This window comes from Emydura macquarii, unplaced genomic scaffold (assembly GCF_026122565.2).
Source record: "Emydura macquarii macquarii isolate MOO-44397 ecotype Brisbane River unplaced genomic scaffold, CSIRO-AGI_Emac_v2 contig_1483, whole genome shotgun sequence".
In the NCBI taxonomy this organism is placed as follows: domain Eukaryota; kingdom Metazoa; phylum Chordata; order Testudines; family Chelidae; genus Emydura; species Emydura macquarii.
Window position 1 is genome coordinate 21,235,930 of NW_027131620.1, and position 26,843 is coordinate 21,262,772.

General features: G+C 43.0%; 1 long non-coding RNA gene across 2 annotated transcripts in view; it reads right to left on the reverse strand.

Annotated features, from left to right (window-relative positions):
* LOC137157179 (uncharacterized) overlaps positions 1 to 26,843 on the reverse strand; it is a 132,595-nt gene that overhangs the window by 59,982 nt on the left and 45,770 nt on the right. The window contains exon 2 of one of the 2 annotated variants that reach the window (XR_010921020.1): positions 19,761 to 19,912. This is a non-coding gene — a long non-coding RNA (uncharacterized lncRNA). Of the gene's footprint in view, positions 1 to 1,407; positions 1,471 to 19,760; positions 19,913 to 26,843 lie in introns of those variants that run through there. The other variant, XR_010921021.1, reaches the window with a different exon arrangement.

The following is a 26,843-nucleotide window of genomic DNA, read 5'->3' on the forward strand; positions in this document are numbered from 1 at the left end:
TTTTACTAGAAAGAACTATCTGTGAGGATTTCTCAGTGACTTCAGCCTCAGGCACAGGCAGACCCCTGCACGCCCTACAGCCTTTAGTGGGAGCCCTGTACAGGCAGGGAGCCCATCTACACAGCTCCCCATTCTGGCCTTTAGAGTTTGGTGGCCAGAGAACTCAAGCTGTTAATAGCGAGGGCTAGAAAAGGGAAGACCCTGAATGAGATTTCTGCATCACCCCGATACTAAGTAATGACTCCCCTTAAGAAGCTTATATGTAGGGAAAACAGCACCCACATGGCTCTAGTTAGTCAGGACAAGGCCTGGGGTTTTTTTTCAGAGAAACAGGAATGCAGAGCTTCCTCTGCTGGGTTGAGATGGGGGAAACAAGAGAGGAGAGGCTGCATTTTGTAATAGTACCCTCTCCCCACCAGTTACAAATGGACTTTTGGAGAGACAAGATAGGTGAGGTAATATCTTTTATCGGACCAAATTCTGATGGTGAGAGACAAGTTTACACATATCTAATAGCATGGGACCAAAACAGCTACAACAACATTGCGTACAACTGGACTATCTGTAATTGCACCCATCTGCACATGCAAAAATCCCACATTGGAGTGCATTATCAGATAGGTGAATGTGCAGTTGCCGATTTTGTTCACACTCATGCCCCTCTGTATGCACAAATGTAACCCCACACAATGTCATTCACCTGTAAGCATTGCCATCATATTTTCAAAGGCTGTATAAAAATTTAGCCCATGATGCATTGCAAAAGCAATCTGCATTCCTCCCTGTGCCACAATACGATAGTTTCTTAGGAGTACAAGAGGGACCCTGACATTCCCACCTCACCCCACCCCAGTAACAAAGGGGCTAAGGAACTTGTGTCACCTTGCTTTAATAATGCTTTAATTTTCAAAGAAGCTTAAGGGAGTTAGGCATCCAACTCTTACTGAGAGTTTTATTGAGAATTTCAATGGGATTTGGGTGCCTATAGTGCTGGGTGCAGAGAACTAAAGACAGAGAAGTTTAGCTCTTCTTCTCCCTACAACTCTTTTACTCCCACCTGAACTGGTTCTTTCTAAGCAAAAACTACACCCTTTTCCAACAGTCATCATATTTAGGGAGAGGAAGAATGGAAGAGTCCAACCCTAACAGAAAAGGTTTTACATCACACTTATGATAAAATATGTACCTGTGTCACCAGCTAGTGGGCCAGGATGACATGACCATCACAGAAAGGGGGGGAGGGAGGAGTAAGAGAATGTAGCAGTTTTTATAAAAGATGCATTAGTATTTATCATCTTCTACACCCATTTATTTCAGTACCAATTCCCTACGACTCCTCTATGCCCAAAGCATTTATAGGAAGGGAGGCCCAGCCTGTACCCAAACTCTCCCAAATTCAATACCTACTTTTCTAAGGTGTTGCTTCTCCTCATACACTGACCTAGCACCACCCCCCTTCCTTCAGTCACACCACTCACCCCTTAGAAGGGGCTTGGATTGATTTATATAGGCCCCACACCCCTCCCACTCTCAGCAGCTCTGAAAGGACTAGTTATTAATTGGAGCCAGCTGGGCAACATGCTAGATCTTGTCTTCAGGGATAGTCCATTGCCTACAACTGCTTGTTTCCCCTCCCTCCATCCCTATGACAGTTCACTATGTCCCAGCCTCTCTTTTCCACAGCCTGGGCTTCACTTATGCAAATGATGGGAAGATCCACAGGGAGCTCTCTGGAGGGGAAATCAATCACATCCAGAGTAAATAAAAGGCTGCCATTTGTATGTTAGAGAAGATCAGCTCAAGCCTGTTGCATTAATGACCCATAAAACCAAAATCACACAGGCACAGGATTTTATTGGCACTGGGATTTATACCTTAATGGCTAGACCGCTGTTGATTTGTAAATAATGGGGACTCGTGCTGTTTTCCCTCTATGCATGAAAACTACTGTTAGCTGTTCAGGGTTTGGAAAAAATAGGTGTTTGTTAGGATTCTGGTGTTGTGCCTCTGCAACTCAAAGAAATAATATCTCCATCTTAAAAAACATTACCGAAGAACTGGGAGTGCCATTAAAAAGGAAACACTGCTAAAAGTTGCCACCTCACAGTGGTATATGATGTACCATTGTAACTCTCTGTGCTTTGCATAATATCAGAAGGATGCGAACATCTCTTCTGGCTGGAGTACAACATTGCTGCTGCTTGGAATTCAGTAGTCATGATCGCCCTGTGCCACAACTCTTCATCAGAGCCCTGTGGAAGACCCAGCTTCAGGGAAGCTCCTCAGATTGGAGATGGATAGGAGACACCATACGTATATTTCTATGACCAGGATAGCGCTCTATTGGATGTCATTTCTAGAAGTTCAGGAGAGGTAGCCACATTAGCCTGTTTTTAGCAAAACAGCAAGAATCCTGGGGCACCTTAAAGACTAACACATTTATTTGGGCATAAGCTTTGTGGGAAGAAACCCAGTTCATCGGATTCTAGAAGTGCAACTGCTAGAATTCAGTGGTGCTTCCATGCAAGGCATCTTAACTCTAGCAGATGTGTGTGCTTGGTGTTGTAATGTAACTGCTGCTGTTTATTGGGAAAGCAAATTAAAGGAACAACAAAAACAACTACATCATTTGTTGTGAATTATTTGCATAGCAATGGATGACCTATATCTCAGTGCACTGGGAGCCCTAAAGGGTCCCTGAAACCTAGGAATCCTACTTCCCAGAAGATAAAGCAGAATTCTGGCTTCTGAGGTAGAAAGGTCCTCAATAAAATGTTCTCTAGGTTGCATTTAAATTATTGCCAGCTTCCCGTCAAAAATAGAGATTGCCTCAATTTCATCCCACTGGAGGTGGGGGGGGGGAGATACTCACAATAAGATGGTGTCAAGATGACAGTGCTACCTGATCCACTGCCCCTTTTCTGGTCTCTCTGGGTGTTAGGCTCATGCCTTTACCTAGGATGGAATTTTGCAGTCCTTCCACTCCTAGACCAGGACCTGGACTATGATGCCCTGTGGATTGACCATTCTTACTCTGAAGGTACAGCTAAATTCTGTGGTTCTTCCCTTCAGGAGTCGATGACCAGTGACATGCAGTGATCAGGCAACCTTCTTAAAAGAAAAGTTGTGTTTGTTTTAGCAGTATGAACAAAGCATTAGAGAAAAAAGTGTTTTAAAATGACAGTCCACGGGCATGTCTATCTTCCCTAGAGCCCTACCATTCTGTGATGGTGACCTAGGCAGGTCTAACTTCTTCAGACACCCTGGCAGGGTCCTATGTCTCAGTCTGATCTCCCCGCAAAATGACACTTTCTTGCTTGACATAGCGTCTCTTTTAAACCTGCCAGAATTCTTTTGTTCTTCTGTGTTTGCCGGCCTTTTCTTGTCCTGGTCAAAAAGAGTTTTGGAGGATGGCTGGAGAAAGAGACAAAAACCATCAAAGCCAACAGTTCCGGCCTTGTCCCATAACAACTTTGAAGTGTTTGCTGAGATGGCTTATCTTTCAGCCATTTCTTTTCTTTAGATAAACCAATTTAGTCAGACAGAAATCACCCCAGTCACCAGGTCAATATACAGTATTCATAAATTATTACAAAGCAGCTCCAAATCCATCACAGATGGGTTCAAGTTGCTGGCTCTCTCAAAATAATGTCCTCTATTGTTACTGTTCCACACAGTTTACGATAAGAGTGTGGCTGGGAAATAGACATGGATAGAAGACAGAACTCACCCACTACTACTCTTACCCCAGCAAAAAAAATCACAGAAAGAACTCACACGCTATTGTTTCCATCCCAACTAAAGCAGAGAGCACTTGTATACTGAAATCTACCTTTGTGCTCTAATGCAAGACCTGAACAGTGATCTCAGCGGTGTTAAGGCAGAATCACTTCTGAAACACATGCAATGCATGATAGTGTGAAGTGCTGATCAGTTGATATAAAGGCATATCAGATCACTGTTCAGGCTTTGTGTTGGAATACCCGTTTGAAGAAGTTGGAGTACATACTGTTTTTTGGTATCTGTTAGAGATGGAAGTATAAGTCTTATGGAGTGTTAGACTGTGCTCCTGAGAGCATTGTAGGCAGTATGGAAGTGGAAAAGAATATTCTAGTCTTTCCCTTTTATTTCTTATTTTCATTTTGGGGGATGGATGGAGTAAGTCATGCTACCACCTTAGCTGCCACGAAATATAGTTTTTGCTAAAATAATAGCAATAGTTCTACAGTTAAAATAACATCTTAGCTGGGGTAAGAGACTGATTCTGATCTGTTACACTGTCTTAAATCAATGGAAGACAATAGAGCTACTTTGAAAATACACCAGAGTCAGTGAGAGCAGCTATAGCACTTGTGGAAACAGTGGATAGGAGATAAACGCCATGGAAATATTTCCTGAAGACTTTTAATAAGCAACCAAAGAGCAAACGACATTATAAACCTGGAACAAATAAATGCCCATGAGTCATTTTTATTTTTACCTTGTGTGCATAAAAATACATAGCAAAGCTTGATAAGATGGACTGTAATTTTTTCCTCCAGACATTCCTAATGTGTAACATGGTTAATTTGAATTGGAAAACAGAACAACCTTGGAATCATTCTAGACACAATCTTGGGGATCTTCCAGTGAATTCAATTTATTTTGGCCTTTGCATATAGGACTGAATAAACATTGGAACTTCTGGAGGCATTTTGGAATCTGTGGACCAGACAATGCTCTCAGTCACACTAGTGTAAGTCTGGAGCAATTGCATTTAAATCAATAGAGGTCCTCTGGATTTATACCAGTTTGAGATCTGATTCTGGCTCCATCCCCAACTTTTGCTTTCTGAATGTAGATGAGAGGGCGCACTAGAGCCCAACGTGTCTATTTTAGAATCACATTTATGTTCATAAAAGGAGCAGCTATTTCCTCTTCTATTTAATTGAACAATAATTGCTAGTTTCAGATTTTCAAACACTCCAAAAACCACTTGACATCATTACATTGTCTGGCATTTTTTGCAACAGTAGGGACATTATATTCCAATGTCCTGGCCAAATTCTAATTTTAATAGTTACATTCTGCCTCCTACCTCCTAAATCCCCCCATTTCAAATGAATTCTTCACTTCCTATTCTAACTGCTGCGTAGTGTTCCCCTGTGAACATTAAACAGCTGTGACTTTCCATCCCAGAGGTGGCTGAACGTCAACAGTATATGACAATTTTTCTGTCTATGTACATATATATAGGTGATGTGTGCATATGTAGGATATACACCACACACTCAGTCAGAGTAAGGCAGGAAGGATTGGACATTTTAAAAGTGCTTTAGGATCCAATGGAATGAAAGTGGCTATAAAAATGTTAACTGTTAACGTGGATTAAGATTGTTTCACTAAAGATCGTGTTTTTTAAGGTTTCAGTTGCGACATTGAGAGCATGAGGCCAAGTCATGGCTCAGGCCTGATCTACACTGGTCGCGGATTTTGGTGGCTGTCGATGGGAGATACGCAAGCTACATACAGTAACTTGTGTATCTCCCATCGACTTCCTAACGTCTACTTACTACAGCGTCTCCACTGCATTGCGCTGATGGGAAATGTCCTTCCATCAACTCAGTGCTACGTTACTTGCCGAGATGGAGTTATGGAGTCGACTTCCAGGTTCAATTGAGCGAGTCTTTACTGCCACTCAATTGAACCCGCAAAATTGATCTTGCACTGCCAGCTGTGCCACCAGCAGTGGCACATGACCGTCAGACATCCAGGAAGGGCACAATGGAAAATGCCTGGGACTGGGAGAACTAATGAAATCTGATTGATTAAGAGAATTGGGCTGGGATTTTCAAAGGCTACCAAGAGAACTAAGGGCCCAACTTTTATTGAAAGCCAGATGGACAACGCATCCAGTCAACGGCTGCTATTTCTTGGGTTACTTGCTACAGCTCCATTGGGCAGGTTTTGCCTCAATTACACAGGAGGCAGAGAATTTCGTCTCTGAAGCTTTGACAGTGAACTGATCTATTGCCATAAAATGAGAGTATGTCTTAGCGTCTCTCTCATCCTGGAGAGAGTTACAGTTCATTCACTTTGTTGGATTTATTTTTATTTTGGTCATTTGATTTTTATTTTGGTTGAAAGTTTTGATTGGCTGCCCTATTTTCTGTAATTATCCTAAAAGCCCCTGAGTTCCCTCTAGACTGGTAGTTTTGTGGCACCTTTAAACTCTCCCCTGGGTGCCTTTTGACAAATGTAATTGCTTTACCAGCAGGGAGACTGCCAAAGAGGTAGGACTGACTGTCAGGTGTCTGAAAATCTGAATACATTGCCAAGCCTAAAAACTGATGTGATTATGCAAATTAACCTCTCTCTCTGCGAACTGAACACAATAGCTTTCTCTGAACTTTGGCTGTTGTTTTTAAGATAGTAAAAGATGTGTCTTGTCAAATAAATGCTTTCAGACCAAGAAAGGAAAGTGTTGGGAGGCATCTGAGCAGAAATTAAGGTTCAGCAGGATTGCACAGGTCAGATCGTTAGCTGGTGTAAAACGGAGACTATAATGACACTATGATGATGTCTAATCTAGTCTATTCAGGTTCTTGCACTGTGCCAATGGTGTGGCATCTGAGCTAATTTTCCCAACAGAGGACCTTAGGGATTTAGGAGCTTCAATCCCATCAACTGTCAATGGGATATTGGCTCCTAAGTGCCTAAATTCCTTTTGAAAATGAAATTTAGGCTCCTAAATCAATTAGGCTTTGCAATACTGAGCTGAGCAATGCCTAAATCCCTTTAAAAATCTGGGCCATAACGTTTTCCATTCAAAGGCCTAGAGTCAGCACAAGTTGAGGGTGCCTACCACCTTCCAGCAGAGCCTCAGCATCTCTCACAACTGAAAATTAGCAGGGGCAGATTTCAAATGAAGTGTGACTAGCCTCTCTTCTCCCCCGCCCCCTCTATGAAATAAAGACAGTGCTATAGACTCAGGAAATAAATAGCATCAGAACATTCATAATAATTAGAGAAGAAGAGATGGTTAGAGTCAGAACAACATGTAAGGAGGAAGTGAGCCCATAGAGAGAGCAGGCTATAGCAGAGCTCCTCTCAGTAGTGGAGCTTTGAATAAGCAGCTGTCAAAAACCTCTCCATCCCGGAACATCCATATTTCAGGTTAGTAGACGTGACAGCCCATGAAAATGAAAGGGGGAAGTGAGAGGAGCTGTGAGATGAGGAACAGCAGCAGTTTAACAGGTGTAAAGTGAACAAGCGGGGGAAAAGCAGTTGAGATGTACTGGAACATTTTATTATTCAAACATTCACATCCCATTACAACCACACACTGGTGCAGGGACAATTATAGAACCCAGCAATTTTAAAAAAAAAAAAAAAAGGATATGTGAGGGGAAAAAAACGAGCCAGAGTGGAAATAGGACCATGTCACTGATACATGTCAGCTACACTCCCTGGGCAGCTGGTGTGACATGAATGGGAAGATGGCTCAGAGACACAGGCAATATTTCACTCCAGCAGAGATTCGTGTCACTAACAGCGTAACACTTCATGGAAGCGACGAAAACAAGGGAAATGAAAACAATATGTCAAGGATGGATGGGAATGAGAAAGCATCCACATAACCAGCATCTCCTTCTCAAGAAGAAGGGGTAGCAATGCTGTGCAATGTAGGGTATATGTCTACACTGCCATCAGAGATGTGACAGCAGCACATGTAGAAGTACTCAGGCAAGCTTTGACCTAGCTACCTCAAACAATAATAGCAGAGAAGCTGTGGCCCTACGGGCTAGCCACTTGAGTATACACCCTGGGTCCCACTCAGGGTTGCCCAAGCCATGCTGCCCTGGCTTCACTACTGTAATTGGAGCTGGTTAGATCAAAGCTAGCTTGGGTAGGTCTAAACATTCTGCAGTCACACCTCTGAGCCAGCGCCATGTAGAATGCATCTTCGACGCGCGCCAGCATACCCATGCTTGAGATGTCATTCAACTAAGGGGCTGCTGTCTAGTCAAATTAGACTCAACATTAAGGTTTTATAAAAATGGGTATTTGAAAACAAAAACAAAACCCCCAAAACTTAAGGACCGTGATTTTTAAAAATGAGGGCCTGAGTTAGACTCCAAAGTCCATCTTCAGACACCTTAATCAGTGGCCGGAGGGTCAAAAGTCCCGAGCCTCAGGAGCTCCCATGGTTGATACTGGGAGTTACGAGGCACTCAGCACATTTGAGTATCTGGCCACTGACTCAGAAGCCTAACTTTAAGCATCCAATTTTGGAAATTTTGGCCAAGGTCAACAGAAAAAAAATTAAATGAAAACATTTTGGGTGAAATCCTGGCCCTGAAGTTAATGGGAGCCTTGCCTTTGACTTCAATGGAGCCAAGAATTCATCCTTCATTTTTATGGCTGAAAATAGGTTTTAATCCAAACATTGTGGCATTGGGCTAATGCACGACAAGCAGAAAATGAAGCTTACTAGAAAGTGACTATAAATAAAAGTGAAGCTAACAAGCCTGTTTTCATTAGTTCTGAGTAAATGATTCATAGCATTTCACTAAACTGAGCCTCTTTTCTGCTCACAAAGGATCAGCATCACATTCATTTATTTAATTAAAATTATTCCTTTTTGTGCAAATTTTGTTTATTCTGCAGTTTGCAACTGAAAACTCGAGATGTGTCACTTTGCTGTGGTTGATCACCTAATATTGTACTGTTCCTCTCCTGACCGAATGAGTTTGATTCTTATACAGAGATTTTTGGTATGAATATACATAGAAAGAGAATTTAAAATTCACTTTCCACTAGTATGTAACTGTGGGAGCTTAAAATTTACTTTTCTTGAGCATCTATGCAATTGTTCAAACGTTTGCAGCATGGAAAGCAAACATGGAAGGAGGTCAAACCTGAGAGAAGTGAATGCCTTTAAAAATTCAAACAAATATTTACACTCTTTTGCTCTCCCTTATAAATATACAACCTTACTGACTTCAGCATTTGACAGCTAGAATGCTAAAAGATATTTTAAAAGCACATGTTCTTATACTTTGTTCTTATTCAACACCTTTCATCAAAGGATCTCAAAGCACTTTACATACATTAATTAATTTATGCTTCATAACACCCCTGTGAGGTAGGTATTATCATCATATCTATTTTATGGAGGGTTACACTGAGGCATAAATGGTTAAACAATACTCCTAAACTCAGAGATTCAGTCAGTGGCAGATAATCCAGAACTCCTAGATTCAAGTCCCTAGTGATGTATTAGCTGCAAAATTAAACTTTATCATTGTGTATCCAAGTATCAGACCTTTGCTAAAGGTACTGTATAAGCTAGCAGATAAAAAATGTACATCAGTCTATTGGCCAAATGCTCTGCTGGTATAAACTGAAGCAGCTCAAGTAACTTTAATTTACACCTGCAGAGAATTTGGCCCTATGCTTCTAAAATGAGCACAATTAAAGGAGGAATTTAATTAGCTGACAAAAGCTCAGGCTGTTCTCCTTTTGATATAGGTCAAGACTCAACCAGTTTAGTTATTAGATACTTTATATATGAAACTACTAAGCTTCAAGACAATAACATAGAGGGGCTGCAAAGGAAGAAGAAGAGAGATAATAGAAAACATTGATAGATACAGACAAGCAATTAATAGTCTGAAGATTTCTTTTTAAACCTGCTATCTCATAAACAATTAAATGTACTCCTGTACATTTTTAAATTAGATCCACCATTGTGCCTTAAAGTTTCATAGATTCCAAGACCAGAAGGGACCATTGTGATCATCTAGTCTGACCTCCTGCATAAAACAGGCTATAGAACCGCCTTGAAATATTTCTTTTTGAACTAGATCATATCTTCAACAAAAAATCCAATCTTGATTTAAAAATTGCCAGTGATGGAAAATCCATCATGACCCCTGGAAAATTGTTCCAAGGGTTAATGACCCTCACTGTTAAATTCAAGGATGCACTTAAAAGTCCATCCCTCTTCAGGAAATCACTTAAGTACACATGAAGTTAAGTGCTTTCCTGAATCAGGGCCCTGTCTTTTAACCACTTACTGATTCATGAAAGGATCTAGGCTGAAGTAAGAAATTTCTGTATTGATTCAAAGGTCTGAAGAGGGGGAAATGACACCATTATTCATATAGGTACCTCCTCAGAATAAAACACATGGCAACATACCTGTGTAAAGGATTGCTCTGTGAAGTACATAGGGAATCACCCAAAGAACAGTTATAACATCCTCCAATACTGCATAAAGAGCACACTTCTCTCATCTAACAATGTGGTCCCTTGGAGTCAATATGGCTACTTATAAAGTGAGGTACTACTCAAGGTAAGTGAGATGGAATTTGGCCTTTACATCCAGACTTTCAAAGAGATTTAGGCACCAAAGGATACAGATGGACCCTTAGATGCTCAAAAGACATTTAGGTACCTAACTCACATTGAACTTAATGGGAGTTAGATGCTCAAATATCTTTGAGGGTCTGGGCCTTCACCATTACTATTTAATAAGGTAATAACACATCCAAGGGAGCTAAATCCAGGATTGCAAGAAGGCTGGGAAGAAAAAACAAGATGCACATGGATATTCAGATTTTAAAAACTGTTAAGTGCACAACTGATGCTCCTGTGCATGAAAATAAGTAATTAAGCACACACGTGATCTAAAGGTTTGGAAAATCCGATCTGCTATGTAACTATACATGACAATGGCATTCCATTGCAGGGGTCAGGGATAGCTATTAGGAATAAAACACCACCAAAACTTTGTCGCTTATGTAGTACTTTTTATCCAGATATCCCAAAGTGCTTTATCAAGATAGATACATGCCATTATATCCAATTTAGAGATGGAGAAACTGAGGGAGATAATTCAGTGTCCAATTCACTAGCTTTAGTAGACTCACAAACCAGTGTTCACATCCAAATTCTAAATACCATAAAGATTGTGATTGCAGCCCATCCAGTGGAATATTTCATATTTTGCATTTCAGCGAATAATGAGCATTCCTATTTGTCATTTATCTTCCTTCTAATTTTGGTGAATGGGTCCAGTGGTGATTATCATCAATTTACATTATTTATAGAAAACTAGTGCATATGGAGACAACAGCAATGTTACTATTTCTGACATACCCTTTTCCTATAAATATAGAAACTGTAGTTATCACAGGACTGATTAGAAGTACATAAGGGATAGGATGATGACAGGTTTGTTAAAATTTAAAAACTAAACTATGTCCAGCCTTCATAAGTTTGAGGTTGAAGCAAGTCGGGGATCCTGGCTAGGGCTAGGATTGGGGCCAGCTGGGCACCCTGGGATAGGGCTAGGGTTGGGGCTTTCTAGGGGTTCCAGGCTAGGAATAGGACTGTAGCTGATAGGGGGCCTTGGGCTATGTTTAAGGTTGAAGTCAATAAGGGCAGTCAGGCTAGTGTTAGGGTTGGAGTTGGTGGGGGTTTCTGGGCTACGTTTGGGAGTGGTGTCAGTAGGGGACCCTGGGCAAGGGTTAGAGTTGTAGCCCATAGCCAGCTCCTGTTTAGAGTTAGGTCTGCAGTTGCTTCGGAGCCCTGGGCTAGGGCTGAGGCCAGTTGGGAGTCACAGGCTGGTGTTATGGCTGAGTCCTGTGGGTGCCATCATGTTAGGGTTAGGGGACCCAGGGCACATTTGGTGTTCAAGTTGGTTGGGGACGTTGGGCTAAGTTTTGTGTTGGAACCAATAGGTGACTCTGGGTGAGGGGTAGGGTTGGCATCCTTAGAAAGCTCCACGCTATGGATAGGGTTTGAGTTGATATTGTGCATCAGGCTAGGGTTAGGGTTGCCATCATTAAGGGGCTGTGGACCAGAGTTAGTTTTGGGGCTGGTAGGGGGCTCCAGGCTGAGTTTACATGGCATTCAGTAGGGTTTGGGTTAGGGTTGAGGCTGGCCAGGGGCCTGGGCTAGCGTTAGTGTTGAGGCCAATAGGGCCCTGGGCTAGGTTAGGATTGCAGGAGGTAGGGGGCCCCCAGTTAGGATTAGTGCTGTGACAAACAGGGGGTGTTGGGCTAGGGGTTAGGCTTGGAGCTGGTAGGGAACCCAGCACTAAATTTGGGGTGGAGTCAGTACTGGCCCCCTGGGCTAACGTTAGGGTTGCGGCTGGTAAGGAACCCAGGTTAGGGTCTGGTTTAGGACTGGTTTGTGGCCCTGGACTAGGGACAGGTTTGCAGCCAGTAAGGGGCCCTGGCTATGATTAGGGTTGTACCTGATAGTCCCATGCTGCCTAGAGCTAGTGTTGGATTTGGTAGGGGACCTGGGGCAAGTTTGGGGCTTGAGTCAGTAGAGGACCTACGACTGAGGTTAGAGTTGGAACCAATAGGGGACACCATGCTAGAGTTAGGGATGTGGCTGGTAGGGGATGTTGGTCATGGATTAGGGGGTCTCCGGGCTGGATTTGGTCCCCATGTAAATGATCAATCCCCAAAGGGAGCCATCGCATTATTGTAGGGCAAGGATATAACAGTGATCCCAGTACACACCTTGTCTCCATTGCTAGGTGCCCTGTTGTATTCAGGGAACCCATGTGTGTGCCCAGATGTTGATTAAGCAACTGGAAGCCATGGTGGTATAATACAAAAATCACTACATTCAATTTAAATAAAATTAAAGGCTACAATCTAATAAACTGGAAGTGTCTCCCCATCTTCTGAGGGAAAGACCAGAAGGAAAAAAAAAAAAAGGCACAGAGATCAGTTAATTCCAGGGCTCAACAAACAAAGAAACAGGAACCGGAGTGAGGTTCATAGGTCTATATTCAGGGTTCTAGATGGGGACACTGAGTAGAGAAGCCCGGACAGTGCCCATTGCTCCCTGAAAGAGTGCATCGCCCAGAGGAACTCTTCCAGGAGGTTTGAATGGACAGGAGCATAAACCTGAGCACCACAGTCAGAGTCACAAGGAACTCCCGTCCCTTTGATTGATATTTGGCCAAATTGGCCAACCGCCAGGAGGAAGTTGAGGAAGAGGTCCTGCAACTTCATGGGGCCATGAATAGGAAGTGCATAAATAAAAGGGTGCAGGAAAAAGTGCATCCAGAATCTCAACAAGAGGTTCCGGAGGAGGCTGAAAAGGGGATGGAACCTGGAGCACTGTAAATGTGCATGCACCAGGGTCTCCCACTCACTGCAAGAAGAACAAGTGTCAGGAGTCCTAAAACCATATCAGCAACATGCCCATGCTCATGGTTTTATCCAGGAGTCACCAATTTATATCCCTTGCAGGCCATGGAACCAAGGTAGAATAGAGGCTGACTCACCAGGACTCCTCACTCTCTACAGCTAGCAATAGGTCCCACTGTTTTGTATCAGGGTGGGACACAAGGGCAAAGAAATGGAGAGAGTGGAGCACCCGTGATGTGGCTTGGAAGCAGACCAGTTGGATCTTACTATGTCAGCTCCTATAGGTCCCAGAGGACTTCCACTACCTGTGCCACAAGACGTGGATTGTGGAACAGGGGTTCAGCAAGGAGGTCTACATCCTCAGCAGCTGCAACAGACCTGGCTGCAGAGTCCAACTTCCAGGTATGGAGGAGCTCCTGGAAAAAAGACCAACAGCTCAGAGAGATCTCAAGGGAGGCCTCTCAGATGGAGATAAAAGAGCTGCTGGTCATATCAGAGTCCGCAGAAGTGGCAGAGGAAGAGGTGCCCTAATTGGCTCCATGCAACGATAAAGGAGCTTCTGGAGGTCCTGAAGATGAGAAATATGGAGCTGGCTACGAATGCATTCCAGGACCTGCACTCAGAACACCTGCAGAGACTCAGTGCTTCTATGTCCAAAAGAACTGCAGGATTCTCTCTCTGGAGGTCTGCAAGGAATCTAGGGGACGGCTCAGGTGTTAAACCAGCACCAGAACTTGGACAGGACCAACTAGTTAACAAACCTAATCCTAAATGTAAATGTAGCCACAGCTCCATAGCAGTTCCAACACTAACCCTAGCAAGTGGTGCCCTATTGGTTCCAACCCTAACCATAGCCTGTGGCACACTACTGAATCCAGCACTACTGGCCAGAACTTTAACCCTAGCCCAGGGCACCCAACTGGTTGCACCCCTAACTCTAAACATAGCCTGGGATGCCCTGTTAATTCCATTGCTAACTGAGTTTGGGTCCCTTAATTCCTCCAACCCCAAACTTAGCCCAGGACCACTACCAAACCCAACCCTAACCCTAGCCTCACGGCTCATACCGGCCACAAAGCTAATCCTAGCCCAGGGATGCCATCAGCCACAACTATAACCCTGGCCCACGGCCCCCCACCAGCTGCAATCCTAGTTCTAACCTGGATTCTCTACAGGATCCAACCCTAACCCAGGCCCAGAGACCCCTATTGATTCCAACCCAAATCCTACCCTGGGGTTCCTTTACTACTTTCAACCTTAAATGTAGCCTCGGGTGCCCTACTGACCTCACCCGTAACCCTAGCCCTGGGCTCCATACCTGTCATAGCCCTAACCCTATTCCAGGGTCCCCTATTGGTTCCATCTCTAATCCTAGCCCAGGCACCCTATGAACTCCAGCCCTAACCCTTGCTTGGGGCACCTACCAGCCACAGGCCTAACCCAAAACCTAGCCTAGGATGTCCTATTGGTTCTATCCCTAGCCTCTAGATTCATATATGGAACCCTACCCCTCCAAGCAATCTCATCAAGTCCCCCAAACTAAGCATGGCTGGACCTCATCAGTGCTTGGATGGGAGATCTCTAAAGAAAAGCCAAAATGAAGCTGGAAGCAGTGTGGGTGACCCATTAGCTTATCCGTTTCCCCTATGTATCAGCATTGATTTCACAACCCAAAACTGCCCCCATAAACATTTTTTTTTTTTGCAACACTACTGAAGGCTGTGATTTTCCCAAGGGTTAAGGGTGTTATTCACTCAGCTCCCAATAAAATTCAGTGTAATTAACCAAGGTGAAGACAGTCTTGCCTCACACCTGGGCTGGGATCCACATGCCAGGGACGCTAGTCAGTGAGGAATGGCTAGAGACAGGTTCAATAAGCAAGAGTCTGGATCAAAGTCAGAATGGGGCCAGAAGCCAAAGATCAGAGGTAATACAAGGCTAGAGTCAGGAGGCAGGGATCAGGGCCAGGGTCAGGAGACAACATGAGGGCTGGAGTGACAGCAGGCCCAAAATCTGGTTGCCCAGACAACTTCCTGGGCCACCCTCCAGTGTTAAATAGGATGCTTGGCCAATCAGAGGGCTGCAGGGCACTGTCACTCTCGGTTTCTTGGGCAGTACTTCCTGGAGCACTTACTCTCCACTGTGAGTCTGAATGGCCTTCGCTGGTACTGTGGGAACATCAGCTGTCCCAGGCTCTGCAGACCCAGTTCCTCATCCCTAGATCCTTACAGTTAATGGGTTGATGACTTTCTGGGCCCTTTGAAAATCCCAGCTGAAAAACCCAAATGTATTGATGTCACTTTTCTCAAGGAATATTTTACACAGCAGAACTATCTACAGTGCTCCTGGGGCAGGGTAGTCCATCCCTCAAAAGGCCGTAGAGACTAGCAGTTTGAAAGGTCCAATATAAGGACTTAAAGGGGATGTGGAAAAAGAGTAAGCAGTTCCAGGAATGAATGGTGCTTGGGAGGAAATCCTGTCACTGTATTTTAAAGGAGCTAGGTCCGTGAGTCTTACAGGGAAGGCGGAGCAAAGCTCCCCTCCTCCCCCAACCAACTGGGGATAAGTTGGGAGAAGGGGACCAGCATAAATACAGCCTCTTCCCTCATTGCAGGACAGGTGCCTGCAGATACTAGGGAAACTCCTGCAGGGCCCTGTGTTAGCAGGGAGAAGACAACAGCAGGAGAAGTCTGCCAGCTGAAACCTCTCAGCCTGAGGACGGAATGACTGATTGGGAAGAGGGCTGGCTGGGGGAGAAGCTGCCTGAGGCTGGCGTAAAGTATAACTCCAGCTCCAAGACCGAGAGCTAGGGGGGCTCCTGCCTTAAGAAGTGAGACAGAGGGATTGTCCAAAGCACAATCCAGCTCGAAGAGGAGAGTTGGGGCCTCCTGAACATGTTGTCGTGGAAAAGATCAGGCAGCTTCTCTTTTAGGGTTGGATCGAGCAGAACTTTAATTGTGACATACACACAGGCAGCTATAGGGAAGCCCAGACAGCACGTCCCTGTGCTGATCTCTGGAACTTCACCTTGGTACAAAATACAGATAGCTTATATAGGTTTTTTAAGATTCCTTTTTACATATCGATTGTATAGTGGAGTTTCTGATACTTAACAGGTCATTTACCGCACCTGGGGTACTTATAACACACAGTGGGGGTCTCACGGTGCCAGCATGTCCTGGTGATTCTTTGGTGCCAGTGAGTCCCGAGTCACGTGAAGTCACTTGCTATCTATTTGACAGGGTATGGCTGGGTGCAGTTACAAAGGTAGTTAACGTCTTACAACATAGACCAACGATTTTTGCATTTCTATTGTAGTTCTAAGACATCCTGCCTGAATTTAGCATTTCTATCACAGTTTCAGTTTAAGGCATCTTGTTTACTATCAGTTTCCAGTCTAAGCCATCCTGTGTGAATTTTTGATTCCACAATGTGAAGGTAACTGACCAAGACTCTTACAGAGGGGATGTGAACTTGAGTGGCTAAATAAGTGAATTACCTCTGTAGAATAAGTAAATAAAACCAGACTCTTCAAAGGGGTGTCTTTGTTTAATTTTGTTTTGTTTGTTTTTAATTAATCTGGTCTGGGTAACTGTCTGCTAAAACTGGAGCAGGGTGTTGAGTGTGATGCATCTACAGGGCCATAAGGGCCACAAGAGAGCATGTTGGAGAGGCTGACCCCTTGAAAGCCCCCATCTGACTGACTACTTACCTTTCTTCCCACAGCACCCATCCCCTTGTATCTATGCATTTTGCTGTCTGATGACAAATGCAGCCAGATTCTTAAACAAATGGAATAACTGCATATTCAGCTTCCCACTTCACACACACAACCATGGTAACTTCACATGCAAAATAGACTTGAAATTGCATGTGTTTTTTTGCACACTCAGTTGTGTGGCTATCTTGTTTGAAAATCTGGCCAATCCACTCTGGATGCAAAGTAGCGGTTGCCAGCCATTCCATCAGCAAGGGACAAAGCAGAACGTTGATTTGAAATAAGAAAAAAATAAATAATACACTGGAGGTGAGAAAGGGAGGCCACAAAGTCCGAAGAACTGCCTCTGACTAGAAATGCCAGCATCTTAAATTTGAGGATTGCATCATAATCACACATAAATAATGTTTCCCATCTTTCTGGAAACTGACAAATTATTATTAGCTCATCTTTTTGTTTCCAGGAGATGAAGTGAAGCATTAGGAAATTATTTACAATTATGCTGTTGAGAGCAGTTGGCTAATTCCATCTGCTAATTAGCACCACTTCTATAAGTATAGGTAGAGTGCTATAAATAACATTAATGTGTGCCATACTGGTGCCAGGGTATTGGAACCTGCATTGAGTGTTAAACAACCTCTCTGGCAACCTCTTCATGGGTCTTTAGTCTCTCTTTGTAGTCTTCAGAGCACAAAGACAACTCCAAATGAATTATTCTGTTCTCTCTTGGGAGAGGCAGATCAAGAGACTTGCAAAGGCAATTATTTCTAGCATGCATTTGTCGGCAGCCTGACACCCAAGAGGACTTAACCTACAAGTGGAATTCCCATTTCTGGGGATCTCTCACCTCTGTACCTGGGGTTCTAATAAGGAGCTAAAGGAAAAACCTTCCATTTTTATCTGGGTATTGGTCTTGTATACATTGTAAATAGGAGATCTTCAGGCACCTAGTTCTCATGTGTTTGTGTTGCTGGTTACTGAGGGCTGCTTCAATCAGGGCACTGAAACTCAGGGGTTAAGTGCATAGCTATAAGAGTTTTACATGTCATATCTGAAGATGCAGACAGGTGCAGACAAGTGCATTGAAATAAATGGAAGTTAGGCATTTTGGCAAAATCCCAGTCTGTGCTTAAATACCTAGGACCCAGATCCTCAAAAGGTATTTAGGTGCCTAACTCCCATAGATTTCAATGAGAGTTAGGCACCTAAATTCATTTGAGGATTTGAGCTTAAGTCATTCTGAAAAACAAGACTTCGGTGCTTCTGAAAATTTTACCTTTTGACCTTCTCCAGTTCTTATTTTCCTTGTAGTTTGTTTTATACATGGCTTCAGGGACACCAGCATCATGGGATGTGTTTGCATGGAGTGGCATTACAAATTCATATACTGAAGTAGAGTGCCCCAGAGTGATACCCACAGCAATGCGTGGCAGGTGCAATGTTCCCAAGGAAGCTGGAGTATGAGAAGATTAACAACTGCCACTCTAATGTACTTTAAATATTACTGAGGCAATAAAACAGTTATTTTCATTGCTTCATATGCTTTTGCTATCTGTACACTCAATCACAGCCTGTGTTTCCTGCCTAAATGTAGGGAATTGGCCAGTAAACTCAGCCAAACAGTCTCAGATGTTAGAGTCCTTAATAAAATGTTCTTAGTACCAACTGCCTGGAACCTTTTTATTACGATGGAATTGCAAATTGAAGGACACATACAATCAAAATTCTCATTTATTTGGGGGGAAAGTAGCTTATCTCCAAAATAAAGCAGGGCAAGGTGCTTGAGGCAGGATTTCCATGTTCCAGTATCAACATAGATTCAATTAGAAATATAGGCATTGCCTTAATGGATCAGGTTTTAATATGGGGTAAGAAAGAAGGCACAAGAAAAGTTACTGAATGGCGGGAGGGAGAGCCGGGGGAAGGACACCTTGGTTATTATCAAAGAATCATAGAGATCAGAGATGGAAATGTGTTTTATAATGTGCACTTGTGAATGCCACTAAAAGCATTTACCACATATGCTGGAACATTTTCAGATGCCCTTTGCAAACTTACTCCCATTAGGTTCATTTTGTCTATTTTCTGCCAGTGTTGGAGTGTTCCCTACATCTTATTCCCAGTGATTTACCCAGTCTGGTTTTCAGTGACTCATACAGACCATTGCAATATTTCCTGAGTGACTTTTACATCACTTCAGTCTATACAATGAGATCATATAACATCCATTTGCAAAAAAGTAAAAATAATCTTCAGTACACTGCCTTCCAGAATTAAAAGGAAAAATAGCACCAAAAAGATACGTTTGTTTTTCTTGACATTTTTAAATAAATAGCATCTATTGTTTCCAACTCAGTGCTCCCTAATCTCCTCCTCTTCCTCTTCAAATGTCATTCTTCTAGAAGAGTAAGTTTCTTTCTTATCCCTTAGCCAGTCTGAGATTCTCAGGGGTTTCTTACCCTTGGCTGCCTGCCCACTCTTTTATTCTGCCTCACTTTTGATCAAGAATCAGATTCAGCATTTAGCACATACTATCATAAGAACCCTCACAGCCCCCTGGACTATTACTCCAATGGGATATCTGAGATGTGGAGGGGTTATATGATTTTTTTTCCCTTTAGAAAGTCATCAGCAGAACTTACACTAGAACTTCCTGGCTGTGAGTCCTGAACCCACTCGATCATGCTGACTCATGCTAGACTGCACTGCCAACTGCACTTCTTTTCTCTGCTCTAGCACACAAGCTCCCTGGGAGCATCCTCTTTCCCAGACTTTCTAAAACGGCATCCTGGAAAGGTGCCTGAAATAGCCCAAATTTTTCCTCAGGCTATCTCCCCCCACCTCCTTCTCTCCATCCCTCCTTTTGGGCAGGCCCCACTTACCTGTCCTCTTTACTCAGTGTATTTCAGTAAGACCACATTTTCTGGAGTCTCCCCCCTCCTTCATTGTCTGTCCATTCCCATATGGCCCCGGAAGTATTCGGCATTTGCAGTCACAAGGAGCCTCATTCCTGCTGCTGAGGAATTCACATGGCCTGAAAGTGAATACAACCAACAATGAGCTAAATCTGTATTATGAGGATTATCTCTGGAGCCTTACAAAAGACATTCAAGTCAGCACCAGACACCCTAAATCAGTAAGTTTGAGTCTCAACAGAGGCTGGCATTTCACCCCAGGAGTTACAGATGCAGGACAACAAACTGTCTGCTAAGCATCCTCAGGGAAGGGCATCCAGACACTAAAAAGCGTCTGTGCATGTGTGTGTGTGTATGCACGAGCACGCACGTGTGTTTATATTCTGTCTTGGTAAGTCAAAGGCAGAAATGACTCTGATATGATCCTACTTGCAGCATCTCCTCTGGGCTGGTGGATACCAGGAATATGCGATGTAAACATCATGAAGGGGGAAAATCTGGACTCTGAAAGTTACCTTTTCTTTATATTTTTAACTGGAGTATTTTCCATGCGAACTTTAAAGTCATCACAACGGTTTTTATGTTCCTGATTTAAAGGGCCAAAGTTAGCTAGTGTTTTATTTTTATTCTCTTTTATTTAATTTTATATTTTCAACGCGTTGTAAGAGGATAGATCAGCAAATCACAGGCTTGCAACAGGACACAAGCTATAAAGCCTTGCCTCATTACACACACAAGTGTTTGGGATTAAAATTATAGGCCAGTAGCACATATGAGACAGGGTTATAATTAGGATCTAGACTCATGAGTGATGAATCACAACACAGCATTAACTATGCCAGCATCCTCACACTGTGGAGTGGGTCAAAAGCCAATGATTTAAGAACAGCAATTCAGCAGAGAGCAGCTACAGGAATCATAGGCATGTTTTCACATCTCAGTGCTAACGGGTGACTTCCCTCTCAGGCTACACTTTCTTAAAGTGAAGCTAGTGCTCTTAGAAAGGTGCTCGATTGACAGCCCTAGAGCATAAAGGCATGTGTCTAAGAGATCTTGATCTGTGGAGACCTGGTTTGGAGTGTTGTATCTTTAAGAGAACAGATGAGCAGGATAGAAACCGAGGAGAATCTGAACCTGAACCTGTATTAATGGGAGTGCTTCTACACAGCCACCAGGTTACTCATGCCCAGGAGCAAGAGTGAAACCAGAATTGGGCGTGTTTCATTAAGCATTTCATTAGCATGACAAGCATCATGCATAAGCCCTTCTTCAGACATGCCAGTTCTCTAATAGATATATTTTTACCCTGAGCATTTAAGAATAAAGAAACAAAGGGAATTAAGACTTTCTGCCACCCAGAGTAGAGCACACTTCATGTTTTTGTAATTGAAAGGTGCAGTTGTGTGTGTGTCCGCTGATGGTCGACTCTTAGCTGTAGGTATGGTGGTGGTGGCCATATCGTGCTCTGTTTGGACAAGTGCAGGATGGTCATGAAAACATTCGCACCTCCTCAAAATATCAGGAATCTTAGTACAAATGATCATTTGTCCAAAAATTGGTAGCGGAGAATGAATTTTCATTATCACTATTTGTGATTCATTATTCTCCAGTTGAGAAGTTTCAGTCATCCAACTAGAAAGTAGAAACTGTATCATGAGATTTAGGAGACCAATCACACCTCATGAATATAAATAGTTCACTACAGATGACTAGGTATACAGACAGACTCATCAGTTTTCCAATAATCCCAACAAGGAAAGTCAACTTTAAAAATAAAGAAGTATAGTGACAACAATTAACCTTTAATTGCCTGCATCCTCTGTATCTGTCATACAACTGATCGAGTTTACATAAGAACATTAGCTCTCTCCCTTGTATAGAGCTAGAACAATAAGTTAGTACTAGTGTGATCCCAGGTGCTAGCAGTCTAGATCACTGTTTTTACAAAAAAAAAATATTTCTTCGAAACTTCAAGTCACATTATCATTCAATGTGTGCAAAGCTGACTAAACTTTTATGCACATTCAAATATGCAAATTCTAGTTGAGCGCACACAGTTCCGTATTCAGGATACAGGACTTACTCTCCCCTTTTATTACATTACACACACACACAACTGCACCTTTCAATTACAAAAACACCCTGCATTTTAACATTAGGTAATTCTGCTGTCCATGCAGAGGTAAGTGCTGACACTGAGACAGCTTGGAGAGTGATTGCACTTTGAAATGTATTGTTCCTCTGTTCAATAGCGCTGATTGGCTGTGATGATTACGTGAATCAGGTGAGGGGGAAGTGGTATTCATGGGCTGACCGGGGGATCATGGATGCAATCAGTTTAAGCATCTGAGAATAAATGCTCATTTAGTTCTTCAACAGCACTACACTTCAGCAGGAGGACTATTTGTTTGAGTTTCTGAGGAACTGGGAGAAGAAGTTCTATACTGTGTGTTCAGGACAGTAACATGTAACTTCCAATTTTTGACCTCCTGATTGCCATACTGGGTGGTATGAGCAGATCTGCTCCTGACTGCAGCAAAGCCCAAAAGGAAATAACTCTCTAAAAGGAAGAGCAAATAGTGACTTATGGCCAAAGTTCTCCACTCAAGCCTGGGACTTGGGCAGAGGACTGGGACTCCGCATTCCTGGATTCTATTCTCAGCTGAATCACAGCTTCATGCTTGCTTTTTCTTTTTCTTTTTCCCCATCTAAAGTGCCAGATTTGTATAGAAACAACAGTGATACCAATACAGTTGAAGTTTAGGAATGTCCACATGAGCAGTATAATGTCTGGGGACCAGATGCACATGTTGTGCAAAACAGCATACTGCCATTGACTTCAGAGGAGCTATGCTGATTTACACCTGCTGAGTGCTTGTCCCCCATGTATTGGTTTGGACTATAAACCATGGTTTGAGAAAGATGAGGTTAGGTGATGGTTATCATGACACCATGCAATATTTCGTATAAAGTATACAAAGGTTATGCTGTACTGTGCTATACAAAACAGCCATTCTATTGCATCATCTATACAGCTAGTGATCTGACATGGCTAGAGGAATATGGCCCAAATCCTACATTTTTTACTCAGTATCATGGTTCAGAGCTCAATGCACCCTTGACCTTTCCTTGGTCTCTCCGTGTGCACCTCCTGCAGGTTTTATATCCTGACCCTTTCTCTCTCTGCTGTGGAATCTCACACTTCTCCCCAGGTTGCAGTACCCTGTGCACCAACTACACTTACCCAACAAGTTTGATTAGACTGGGTACTTGTGATTCTTCCTTTGGGAGGCCAGCAGTGACTACAGTGTGCCAAAATGGCTTCTTAAAACAAAGTATTGTTTAATTTTAACAGTAGCAACAGCAAAGCAGAAGAGAAGGTTTTCAAAACAACAAAACCGACTTGCATGCTTTTCTCACCTAGAGTCTAAGCATCCTGAAAGGGAAACTCAGGCAGTTTAAGCTTCTTTGAGACACCCCTAGCTGCTGGAGAGGGTCTATTCCTCTCCCTTAACCATCTAAGTGAATTGCTCTGCATTGTCCTGTATCCTTTGAAGTGCTTGGTCAGGAGATGTGAATATCAGGAACTACCGTCCCCCAGTCACCTTCCAGGGTACATTTCATACCAAACCCATAAGTGAATCAACACACTGTCTGCACTCAGTAAACAGCACAATGATCTGGTCAAAATGCATTCATCATAAATTATTACAGACAGCTCCAAAGCAGTCACAGCCAAAAATCCCATCAAGGTCAGTAGGAGAGTCACCAGGGTAAGGATGGCAGGATTAGACCCTGTATGCAGAGCTGTGCTAGTGTGACATGGAATTGCTAGTAGGGTGAAGCATCCTTTATAAACCAAAGCCCTTTCTCAAATGAAGCTGCTGTTTCCCATGTCAACCCCTACTCCTGTCAATCAAATCTAATCAAACCAACCATGGGAGGCCTAGCCAACCTGCCTTCAGGCCCACTTTTTTCTTTTGATTGCTGCTCTCCCACATGCAGGCGTGCTTGCCACATACAGCGAGGTCACATAGATGCCTCTCCTTAAACATCTCAATTAACAGAATGTGCTACACTCCCACCAGGCCTGCCTCCTCCATGGGGACCTTGCTTTGCCAGTCACTGCACTCAAGGTCTCAGTGTTCTGTGTTTTGCTGGTGACAGCCACTGCCATATCTCTTTAGCAAACCTGGCTCTTGTACATCAATGTGTATGACAGGCAACCCTGTGGGTCACCTTCTGCAGCACTGTCCATCAAACGCCTCTGCCAGGCTCTTCCCAACTATAGAGTGACACAAGACTTCTTAGGTTTGCTAGTGAATCCTAGAAAACACAGCAAGAAACCAGAGGGCCCAAATGAGGAGAGGTGAAGGGGCAGCATGATGGCTGATGAAATTCAGCATTCACAAAAGTGAAGCACACTGGAAAGAATCATTTGAGCTGCTGAGAAACACTGCTCAGCAGAACCGGTTGAAAGAAAAGGGGGAGTAACACAATGAAAATGTGATTTCCCTCTATTAAAAAAATGTTGAAGGGTCAAAACACTTATCTAAACTAGGAAAAAATTATCTGAGCATACTTTCCTAATATTTTTTTTCCAAGTTTGATAAAAAATTTGACCAGCTCCATGGCTGCACTTAAAACTAACTGTAACAATTCAGGGAGAAGACTAGTGTGTCACTATGGGCAGCTCAGTGAAAATCTCTGCTCAGTGGGAATCAAAAAAGCAAAGAAAATGTAAGGATGCATAAAGAATGTGAATGAAAAGAATACAAAAAATATTGTACTGTCATTGTATAAACTGATCATATGTCCTCACTGGGAATACTCAGTTTATTGATTGATGATCACCCTATCTCAAAATACATTATGCTCTGATGCATCCCAGAACAGCAATCCCAAAACATACAAAGAAACAAGGCAAGACATGCAGGTAGGTTGTCAATCAAAATAGGCAATGATCAGGAACTGATTAAATCAGCAGCAGTCTGAACAAAAGATCATAACAGTTCAAACAGATATATAGGCTCTGAATAGCTACACACACACACACACACACTCTGAATCCAGAAAACAGGTAGGCAACACACACACCAGTCATCATAAACGGATACAAGAAAACTAAATGTTGTTTCAAGGATGGGAGAGAGATTAGCGATACTGAAAAACTTCTATATCAAGAGCTAATGAAAGGATTGGGACAGTGTGGCCTAGTAGATAGAGCACCGTCCCTGGACTGAGGAGACAACCTGGATTCTATTCCTTGCTCTGCCTCTGGTCTGTGTGGTAACTTTGGGCAAGTCATTTTGCCTCTGTGCCTTAGTTTCCCTTTCCATAAATAATGACCTTGACCTCCTTTGTGAAGTGCTTTAAGCTCTATGGATGAAAAGCACTGTATGAAAAGCTAGGTATAGTGGTGTACAGGCATATCTGTTTAGTATGGGGAGGACAGAATCAAGACAGGGTGTGACAGAGGTACATAAAATAACAAATAGCGCAACATAACACAAGCACAAGGGGAATAAGGCAATGATATTGAAAGGCAGTTGAATTTAAAACCAGTACAAGGAAATACCAGTTTACAGAATGCATAATTGTCTTCTGTAGGACTCCCTTCCGCTAGATATTATTGAGGACAAGAAAGTAGCAGAATTATTAACCAAAAGAAAGGGTTTAGACATTTATATGGACAAAGGGAACATTTAGAGCTACATTAAATAGGGTTTAAAACACATAAGAAGGGATCTCAGACCATCATGCTTCTGAATATAACAACTAGTGATATATAGCGCTGCTCATCAGTGGATCTCTAAGAACTAAGCTCAGTAGCATTATCCCCCATTTTACAGACAGGGAAAGGCATAGAGTGGTGAATTGACTTGCCCAAGTCACCAGATGTTAATGGCAGAGCTGGGAATAGAACCCAGCTCTCCTGAGCCCCAGTCCAATGCTCTGGAAACTAGGCAACACTGTCTTCCCAATCTGAAGTTGATGGGGATTAGATAGAAACTGCCCACTAAGGGTGTTTCTTGCACCTTCTTATGAAGCATGTGGTAGTGGTCACCATCCTATATGGCATATTGCCCTAGACCGACCAATGATCTGATCCACTATGGCAATTCCTATGTTCCCACTGGGCATAAACCACTGATTCAGATAGGATACTGGACCACAGGAGCCATTGCTCTGCTGTTGCATAGGAAATCTGAGATCATAAAAGAGCTGAAAGCTTGATACCTCAAGGAACATTCAGCAAAACAGAGTTTTAATTTAGGAATCATTATAAAATGGCTGGTAAAGCGACCACACCGTGCATCTGATTTCCCTGCTCTGGGTTTTGATGCGTTATTCCCCAAAAGGTATGAAGCAGATACAGAATTTTAAAAATTAAGTATAATTAGATCATCATAATATTTTCAACAGCACTCTCAACTTCTCCCGAGGCCATGGGACTCCTATCCAAGATAATTATCTGAGTACAAAAGTGACCTGGGGAAGGGTACCAGCTGCACTGCCTTGTATAGCAGCCGTGTATTCACCTTTCTCATGAGAGAAGTTTAGGTAGAGAGCACAGTCTGGAGAGGTTACAGGGAAGGGCTTATCAACACAATCAGATATTCCGGAGTGAATTTCAGTGTTTCAGGGAAATTATTTCTCTTTCTGTTCCCTAAACCCTGTGATAACAGGTGACATCATCATCATCATCATTAATTATTTGTATTCTGCTAGCACATAGCAGCCCCAGCCATAAACTACTTCCCCATTGTGCTAGGCACTCTACAAACACAGAACAAGAAGACAGTCTCTGCCTCAAACAGCTTACAACCCAAGTGTAACACAAGAGACAACAGGTGGATACAGGTAGAGAGAGATGGGGAACACATGGAGACAATGAGTAAGGCTGTGAGTCTGTCATAGAATCATAGAAGATGAGGGTTGGAAGGGACCTCAGGAGGTCATCTAGTCCAACCCCTGCTCAAAGAAGGACCAAACCCAACTAATTCATCCCAGCTACAGCATTGTCAAGCCAGGCCTTAAAAACCTCTA